The following is a 9,924-nucleotide window of genomic DNA, read 5'->3' as shown; positions in this document are numbered from 1 at the left end:
CCGCAACACGCACTCTAAATATCCTCCCAGACTTGCATGTTATATACTTCCTGTGCAATGACATGTATCCTTTCCTAATTGGCTCTTCCAAAGATGATAAAAAATAAGGTACAACACTAACGTGTGTAGATTTCGGGACTGAGCCCCATTTTTATAGTTGCATAGAGTAGTTTGAAACCCATCAACTCAAAGGCTCCACATGATTTTAGGGTTCCAATTTCATTCAAAACACTATACGTGTATCACAGTCCAAGCACACCAACCTTACACGAATTAAAGATTGATCACAACTTTAGTGGGACCAACCGGTATACCTGATCACAATATCTAACCCGTAGGTAGATCTGGACCGTTGTTCAATTAAGCCCACCTTCTAGAACTCTTACAATCAATCCGGTCTAATTCTGAAACTGCTAAATGTTGGTTACTGGGTGATTCTGATCTAGCTCGTTGAATCAATGTCATCCTCTTTCAGTTTTGCGCGGAAGTGCGCTTTGAAGGACATGGAAATCGGATCAAACAAGAATGCTAAGATGAATCTTTCCATCGCTGCTATCCCCAACTCGAGGACTTAGTTGATCCTCACGCTACCTTGATATGCAGGCACTAGAAATGGCACATGTGGCATATACTAACTCAAATTAAATGTAATTTGGACTAAATTGTAGAAACCACCATCACTAAGTTAAGATCTAAAAATCAGATTGTTTAAACAATCCTATCCTCAGATACATGGAAACTTTTTTATTCTTTTTCCATGAGAACATCGGATAATTTTCACTTTCAACCATTCAATGAATGTACAGCAATCTAATATTTAGATAACCAAATAAAAGTTATTTTTGGTTTGTTATACATGTAAGGTAGGATCCTCAGATTCATGGTCTTCGTCCTCCCCCTCAATAGGCTTGGCTAACACCTGTTATCGCAACAACACCAAATGCATTTTCAACCCACATCAGAAAATTTGTCGATATAAACATGAAAAAAAATATATAATACAAGTTCAAGGGTCTACCAAAATAACAATGAATGCATCCATTGACCATTGCCATATCATCATGATACGCCGTTTCTAGGTATATATCCTTTGTCTTGGCGAAAGATGGGACCGCACAACCTATAATTTTATTGATGGAATGGAAAGAGAACTTTTTTTGGGGAGGGGGAATGTACATAGACCCTACCTCCAAACAGCTCAGTGACAACAATGGAAAAGAGCAAAACGAATCAAAATTATAAAACCCAAGGACGATATAATTATTTAAATCTTAGATTCGGGAAGGCCCATTTTGTTACACTATATAGCCTGCATTCAGTCGACAACACAATTGGGTCTCTTGACTGTCATCCATCCCTCATTCAGATTCTCTTGTGATTAGATCAAGCTTGTTGCTTTCAATAAAATGCCAAATAGCTGGACAAATAAGTCTTCTTTTGATATAGTGTATGGTCATGTTCCTAAGCATATGCTAGAGTTTGTAACATTATCAAAGTTGCCAAGGATGAGCATGGCCATAAACAACATCTGAGAAAATCATGAAAGTGCATGCCGACATCAAGAAGAAGCTGGAAGAGTTTAATGCCAAGTACATGGAAGATGTTGGCAAGCTGAAGCGATTGAAGTTGTTCAAGTGAAGTGCCATGATTACATGTTCCCAAGGAAAGAGCATGTTCCCATGATAACTTAAGCTGATGCACAAGAAAATCAAGACGATCTAGATACTTTGAAAGATCAACAACAATGCATATGTTGTCGATATTCCTATAGACTTGGCAATATTGTAGAAGTTAAAAATTCCAAAATTCGTTTAAGTATCATGAACTAGAGGAGCAGGTGCAATCACCAATTAACTCGAGGATGAGTTCTCTTCAAGTGGAAGTGGATGATGTAGAATTGGCAGTAGACAACTTCATGGATGGCCAACATCGAAAGGAATGAGTGAAAAGGCTCAATAAAGAGTAAAGCAGCCTAAAATACCTCAGGGAGATCTAGGATGGATATTTTGGGACAAGTATGTTTCATTCTATTCATCCACGTGCAAGACAAGGCCCAATAGCAACATGATATCTTCAAAACCATATGCAAGATCAACTAGAATATTTATGATGTGGTCATAGATGAAGGCAACAACAAGAACATAGTGTCCATCGTAATGGGAGACAATCTACAATTGAAGATGAAGAACACTCTTCTCCATACAATTTCTCTACCTTTATTTAGCCTTTCCTCAATAGGTTATGACACATATCTTGCTTGTTGATAAGTATTTAAACGAGAAAAGTAACCAATGAAGAAGTAAAATTATGGTCATGCTTTGGTGAATAGCACGAGTAGGGAAGATTACGTAATGCCTTTTTCTTGGTGCGTTCTCTTTGAATTGTTGAACTAAAGAAGGCGACAATGCAATGCTAGTTGCGTTCTTCCTCAAAGTGAAGGGCGTGAGTAGTGGTGAGAGGTCTAGACTTGGGGGCTCGTCTATAAATACCCCATCATGAAGTCAATTTGGAGGGAGAGACCTTCAAATTCTCAGGTCGATAATCGTCATTTGCTCAAGGAACTCTTGCTAGCAAGATTAGAACATGAACTCTTCCCTACTTGCAAGTGCAACTAGTGCACCTTTGCCTTAAAAGTTATAGCGTACGAAGAAGTGGTTAATGCGGAGATTAGGAGTGTAATCAACACTACGCAAATTATTCCTTGTACTTTGGAATTCTCTAAGTTCGTTCATCTTGGAGTTTCTCTTCTGCGCTCTTCTTCTGAAAAATAGCCAACTGAAGATTCAGTTGAGACATCATGATGGCACTCCTCTATTCAAGAATGGTGTTTTACAGCAGCAAGCATCATTCTCCCTCTAATTTTAAGGATTAACATCCACTTGCCTGTGCCCTTCATCTGCTGAAAGACATCTAGGGTGAAGAACTTCTTTGTTGCATTGGGCATTGTTTCTTTTTTCGTGCCCTCCCATTGATAACCATTAAATATGATTCCATGCCCATCCGTGAATAAAGAGTAGCCTGGCCACCACTCAGTGCTCTCCCTCATGGAGTGCTCTTAGATTTGTTGAATATTGTATGTGTTCCTTAACAACCCAAGTTACACCCGCTTATTACACCATGTGGCGCGCTTTGTAAAAGGATACAGCCCCACACTTCCTCTCCTATGAGCTGCAGCATAGTCCTCTCTCTCTCTCTCTCTCTCTCTCTCTCTCTCTCTCTCTCTCTCTCTTTTCTACACACGTTCACACCCCACACACACTCACACGCTCACGCCACAGTGGAATTTCACCACAATGGGTACTCAAACCCATGACCTTGTGTTGAAACTCTTGTGAGTCTACCACCAAGGCATGAGTAAGGACCCAGGTGCAACATAGTCTTATGCGCAGTTTTCTTTCTTTCCTGGTATATCCTGTACTTATTACACCGAGGACTTTACATAAGGAAAAGAGTACAATGCTTATCAAATAAAGAGGCGGAGATCCTATTCTTACACATCAATGGTGGGGCACAGAACTCCCATCTATATTAACATGCTTCTACATTAATAAAAATATTAACCTTTTATTTTAAATTAACTACTTTGTCATCTATTATTTCTTTAGAATCAAAGATTATCCTATGTAGTATAATTAAGGGCTTATAGTATGTCATGGCCTGGAATGTAATAAGAACCCAATATAGTAATAAAAGCTTTCCAACTATATGCCATTGCCTCTCTTGTATTGATGTGGTAATGCTTCACTTATGTGGATATCTATGAATGTGAATATCTTTAACTTATTTATTCCTCTCATATAAAATGAGTTAGCATTAAGAGACATCCATCATTCAAAATTGTGATGTTGTCCATGTCTAAACATAGTAGTTTACATGGGAGTTGCATCAAAAATTGGTTGCAATAATGGTAGTGTTGTCTTTTTTGAACCTGTCCTTGAAATTTTCAGTAATCACATTTGTATCTATTGAAAATGATTGGCTCTCCCAAGATGCTTCAAAACTTGACCAACATACTACATTAGCTTTTTTAAAAAATTGAAACTATTCCTAGTCTTCTCCTAATTATTTTTCATTTTGATGATACACGATCTGCTTGCAAAATCCAATTGCCGATCATGTACTATATTGGGCAGTTATTTTGACCTATCTAGATTCACCTTGAACTAGCTTCAAATTCTCCTTGGAGGCTTGAAAATGCTTTGGACGATGATGGTGATGATGTTCGATCATCCTTGGTATTTCTATCTAAATAGCACATCTTTGACCACATGATGATATTCAATTATCCTTGATATTTCTATGCATGGAAGTGATTCCCATCAGATCAACATAGACGGTAAATTCTGTTTCCACTAACTTGATATGCCAATCTTATGAAATTTCAAGTCAAAGATCTGCTTGACCACTTCAAGCCTTTGTTTAAACTCTTTTGCCTCAAATCTTCTATGAAAACACAAAACCTAATTATCTTCAATCTTGAAAAAAATCAGATCATCGTTCATGGACCTGGGGATTTCTCCGCCAATCCTCTAGTTCTTGAACATCTTGGAGCAATGATGTTGACATGAGATTTTGAGTTGTACTGGGTGAAAATTTTTGGTGGTGTAAGCAGATACGAGGGGTTGCTACGATTGAAAATCTTAGATGTCAGGTTATGATAGTTTAGTGTCTTTAGTGGTTGTTGAATATTTCTAAAGACACTAGTTCATCAGCATCACGAGCTAATAGATGGATTCATGCTAAGTACACAGAGAATTTCTACCTGCTTTTGGAGTCTCTCGATCCCCTCATCTCATGGATTAATTGTTAATCTACCATTTATTGTTGTGAAATCACAAGCTTTCCCTTGAGTTGTCATCAGCATGTGCTCCTTGGAAACACATAAGATTTGCATACGAGCTTCGGGTTTAGTCCACAAAGTTGCAATCATTGCCCATGTGTGAATTTCTATTTCCACCATAGATCCATCGGATGCTAGCATTTCATTACTCCAAAAGCTTCTTCACAAAGACTTACAATAAAGTTTTTGTTGAAATTCACATTGGTTCCAATTGATGAAAGATATAGGACTACTAAAGTAGAACAAAGAAACTTAATCTAATAAATTAATTAAGGGCCTATTTGTTTTGTCAATTTTTATGGTAACATAACATAAATAAGTCATCATTACTATTCTACAATGTTTAAATAAATATTCTGATATATAATTTGAGTGTCAAATGCAAATGTGATAGGAAGTAAATGAATTTGTAATCATTACAAATTTATATTATAAAATTATTATTTTTACAGTTTTTATCTATGTAAAACAAACAATTTAAGCAAAACCATTATTGATGTCAAATTCAACTAATGTCATCAGACAGCTAATGTACAATCATTACCCATTTCTTTTACTGATTTAATTGGTGAAATGTATAGATGCCAAAGTATTGAAAAGTGGAAGAAAAATTAAGAAAAACTAAGGGTGTGTTTGGTTTTTTCAATTACAATAGTAAATGAAGGAAATAGATAATGATTACTCTTTTACTTATGTGATGACATCTCCTACATTTGATTATAATATTGCTACTATTGTTGGTTTCACCCGGCATCACAGTGAAAATGATAATTTTACAATGTAAAATTATAATAATTACAACATTCTTTATCGGCCCCCTATTATAGGTGTATTTCACTCTTCATTTATGTACTATAATTCCTGTTTAAACAAACGCTATGAAATGATAATGATGACTCATTTATTTTGCATGACATAAGAAATTAGAAAAACAAACATGCCCTAAAAGGAACTAAGATAAATTCTCTTTTCCAAGACTTACTCATGATGTAGATGAGGCTTGAAAAAGCACCTATATGCAAAATAGGGTATTTACATCTTGGGCAACTAATCTAGTGATAAATGTGCCAGTCACAGCTAGTTCCAACTAGTCCCTAGCCAAACATCACAACCTCAAAAAACAAACTATGTGAAAGGACCAAAATAACCCGTGGGGCTCAAGACTGGAATTCAAAAATCCCATCCTACGAGTGATGTTGCTAATTGGCGGGAAAACTATTTCTCCGAACTATTTCATGGGTTGCTGGCGGAAGGAGTTTTTCCACCAACCAGTCATGCTCTTGCATCAACACAATTAGAAAAATAAAATAAAAATTACTTTCTAATATTTAATGCTATGTTAAAACGCTAGAAAAAAAAATCATTCGTTAATAGATATTAAAGATTACTAGTTATCCACCAAGGAACATATTTTATGTGGAGAGTCATTACCTTTAGAAATTAGTAAAAGAGAGTCCACTGTATATTGTTCACCTGTGAATTGATAGTGGGCAAAATAGACATAAACCAAATTTTGGCCAAGAGGGATTCTGTATTTTATTGGTTTTTCTTCTCAAGATGGTGATACTTTTTATGGTCTTATAGGCATGATTATGACCACATTACATCAAACATCACCATAATACCAGGGGCACAACACCATCAAATATATTAAAAATGATAATATTAAATAATAAAAGAAAAATAAAAAGCTTGCACACCCACTCACAGAAAGTCAGCTAATACTCGAAACAATACGCATAAAGTCACAATACTTGAAACAAGTAACCGCCTTTCAAACTCCGTACACCTATGACATCTTCATTTCTTCCACGGCTTAGCTGTAACCCAAATAACTTTTATTTTCATTCAAATCATCCCATCTTTAAAAAAAAAAAAAAACCTACGGTTTTGTCTCCTGAACATTGTATGATGGTCCACTCAATGGATGCTCCTTAGCTAGCGTGCATTAGCTAGATCCATTTTTCAGGTGGTCACACATATCGGAAGGGGTGGACAGTTAAAAAAATGATAACCAACAGTCTACATTTAATCATGCATTTGTGGCTGATTTCATGAGTAAGCTAAGACACGATACATGAGCCAATAGTAGCAAGCTTGCTGCATTTACTTTTGGCGCTTAAAGATGGGGACGAAACCTTTTTGGCAGTACAATTGCATGTTAGGGTTTTGTTGACCTTCATCACCTCCTGTTGGAGGATGAAATCACTAATCTAGGCCGTCCATGGAGATGACGATTAGGGCTGGCGTGATCCATTCACAGGACAAACCACTGTCCAAAAAACTTGTGCTTGAAACATGCTAAAGAAAGTAGTCCATAGCTACGATATACATGGTTCAGAGAAATAGGGTTTTAGGCGGTGGCTTAAACAGGAAATGATTGTTCTAAAAAGAAAAAATGAGTTGGGTCCATAGGAAGATTAATATCCGAAATCAATGGGGTTGGCAAAACCTTACATAAGTACATGATGTATAAAAGCACATGACTGTATAACACATGCAGGCATCCACAATGATAATGCATGTTGACAGTAAGCGCACAAGTAAATTATCCAATTGATAATGCTATATATCTCTACACATTAATCTCTTCATATTTATCTAATCCGAGTATGGATGACATTGGATCATACATGTACACGCACATACGTTGACACATGGATACAGCCACACTTGGATGTATACGCCCAACGGTAGAGAGAGGGTTCTCTATCTCTCTCAAGAGAGAGACCCAACCCCCGAAAACAAAACAGGAGAGAGAGAGAGAGGGAGAGAGAGAGCTGCAGCTGGATTTCAGAGATAGATGTTTTTATCTTCTCTCTCACACACACACATACACACAAACAGTAACCTCCGACCAACGAACAGGCATACACAACCAGATGGAGAGGGGGATGCAGCTAGTTTTCACAGATACATGCATGTATGCTCTCTCTCTCTCTCTCTCTCTCTCTCTCTCTTCATGAATGTTTGCATTGAAGTAGCTGAGTTAGACTTCAATGAAATGACCCGAGGCTTGCAAGTATCTCGCAACCCTTGTCTTGAGTAGAAATTGACATGTGCAATCAAAACCAAAGATCCCAAATCTTTCAATTTTCTAACCCATCAAGAAAGGATACATACGTCATAGTACCTTCCATCTCTCCTCACTAGTAGAATCGCATAAAACCCAAATCTCACGAACTACAATAAATCTAATTACGGATGTATTACGATGGGATGATTTGATTGTGTAGCCAAGAAGGATAGAATTCTTACCCTCCCATCTGAGACGCCAGCGGTCGGCAAAATGGGCAGCTGAAAACACAACCCTCTTCTTCTATGATTCAATTGCATGCTCTCAAGAAAATACATGTCATGATCTTCTTAGAGAAAGTGAAATAAAAATATCTATTAAATGAAAATTTTGATAAACTTGCACCAAGAGAACAATAGCCCAACACCATCTTCCACATGACTATGCAAAGCAAGCCAATCAAAGCCGTACAAAACAATCTAAAATTACCACAAGTTCAAAAAGAAGCACATAACATAAAACATATCTCCAATCACCTAACCCAAAGGAAACCCAAAACACCAAAAATGTATACTATTATCTTATCTAACAACATCACTGTAATAATGTTTTTATTATTGCTATTCATCGAATAAAAGCCAAAACAAAAAACATACTAGAATAAATCTCCTTGAGCTGGGCAAGGATCGGACCGATGCGCTTGATTCCCCGGGAAAAGAGAAAGACAAGTGAGGTTGAGAGAGAGAGAGAGAGAGGAAGGCCATCACAGCTACTGAAAACTATCTTCTTTATCATCATCATCTTCTTCTTCTTTGAGTGGTTGAGGAAGAATGAGAAGGATAAAAGGGGATGAAGATGAAGGGCAATGATTGTGATGGTGATGGGTCAGGGTTAGGGATGTAGGGTGGGCGTGATGATGACGACGATGACTGTAGGACAAGAAGAAAGGGCATGATTGATGATAGGTGGCAGTTGCGTTGAAAGGTGGGAGATAATCCAAGGTATTGCGTGCCATCATCATCATCATCGCCATCATAGCAGCTTTCCAGAGTCTCACATGGAGAATGATCATGAAACCCATGAACCTATTTGCCTCTCTTTTTCGTGCTGCTGCAACCCGTGTAGAATATCATATTGATAAATGGAGAGAAGAAAAAGTTGAGAACAACTGTATCGTCCTTGGACACCTGAGGACGTCCACATACTGTCCTCTTATTATATTATACGCTCCTCATACACCTGAAGACATGCGGCAGCGGATTCGGTCAAGTCAGGGTGTCACCGACTTCTGTCTGGCCGTGACCGTAGGGCCCACCTTGATACATATTTTCCATATCCACGCGGTTCATCCGTTTTTCTGGCTCATTTTTGGTCATGGCACAAAAAATGAACTATATTCAAATATAAAGTGAACCACACCACAGAAACGGTGGTGAATGAAATTTAGAAACTCACCGTCGACCACAAAAGATTTGGATCGACTTACTACAAATATACATACATATATATATACACACGCGCGCGCGCACACACAAGTCTATGTATATATATATCTCAATGTACACACACATATATGTATATATATTCCAATGCTTAGCTGCGCACCAATTCTCAAGCAACTGGTGCGAACTTTTATGAGAACTCGTCATCATATATGATATGTGTAACGCCTAGTGTTTTTATGACCTGAGTATACGACTCATTTCCCAAAAACTCGAGTGTTAACTTATAGAGAGCCAAATTACATACATTTTTTTTCTTTATCTTTCAAAGTTAGCAGTTTAGTATAGAATGGACAAATCAACATAAAAGGAAATTTGTATTTAAAATAAACATGAAGCTGCCCATAATGACTTATACAAACCAATGTCTCTGAAATTAACAAATACAATATTTACATGATTTAATACATGAGAAATAATAGAATGCATGTAAATTTGAGCGGCAAGACCCCGCAGCTTCTCTTGACAATGTAGCCATGCACCCTTAGCACTTGTACCCGGCTCCTCATCAGTCTGAACCTGAAAATCACTTAAGCCACCTGTGCTACCTGTACAGTTATATATTT

The 9,924-nt window shown here is 37.3% G+C and overlaps 1 long non-coding RNA gene across 1 annotated transcript; it reads right to left on the bottom strand.

Moving 5' to 3' along the window:
- Positions 1–662: 662 nt before the first annotated feature.
- Positions 663–9,272, bottom strand: LOC131255438 (uncharacterized). Its single transcript, XR_009176027.1, has 2 exons — positions 8,099–9,272; positions 663–919 (listed from the first exon to the last, which is right to left on the bottom strand). It is a non-coding gene; the product is annotated as an uncharacterized LOC131255438 (long non-coding RNA).
- Positions 9,273–9,924: the final 652 nt, after the last annotated feature.

Source organism: Magnolia sinica, chromosome 9 (genome assembly GCF_029962835.1).
Source record: "Magnolia sinica isolate HGM2019 chromosome 9, MsV1, whole genome shotgun sequence".
NCBI classification, from domain to species: Eukaryota; Viridiplantae; Streptophyta; class Magnoliopsida; order Magnoliales; family Magnoliaceae; genus Magnolia; species Magnolia sinica.
Note: the sequence above shows the minus strand (reverse complement) of the source record. Positions and strands in the feature narration are given on the sequence as shown.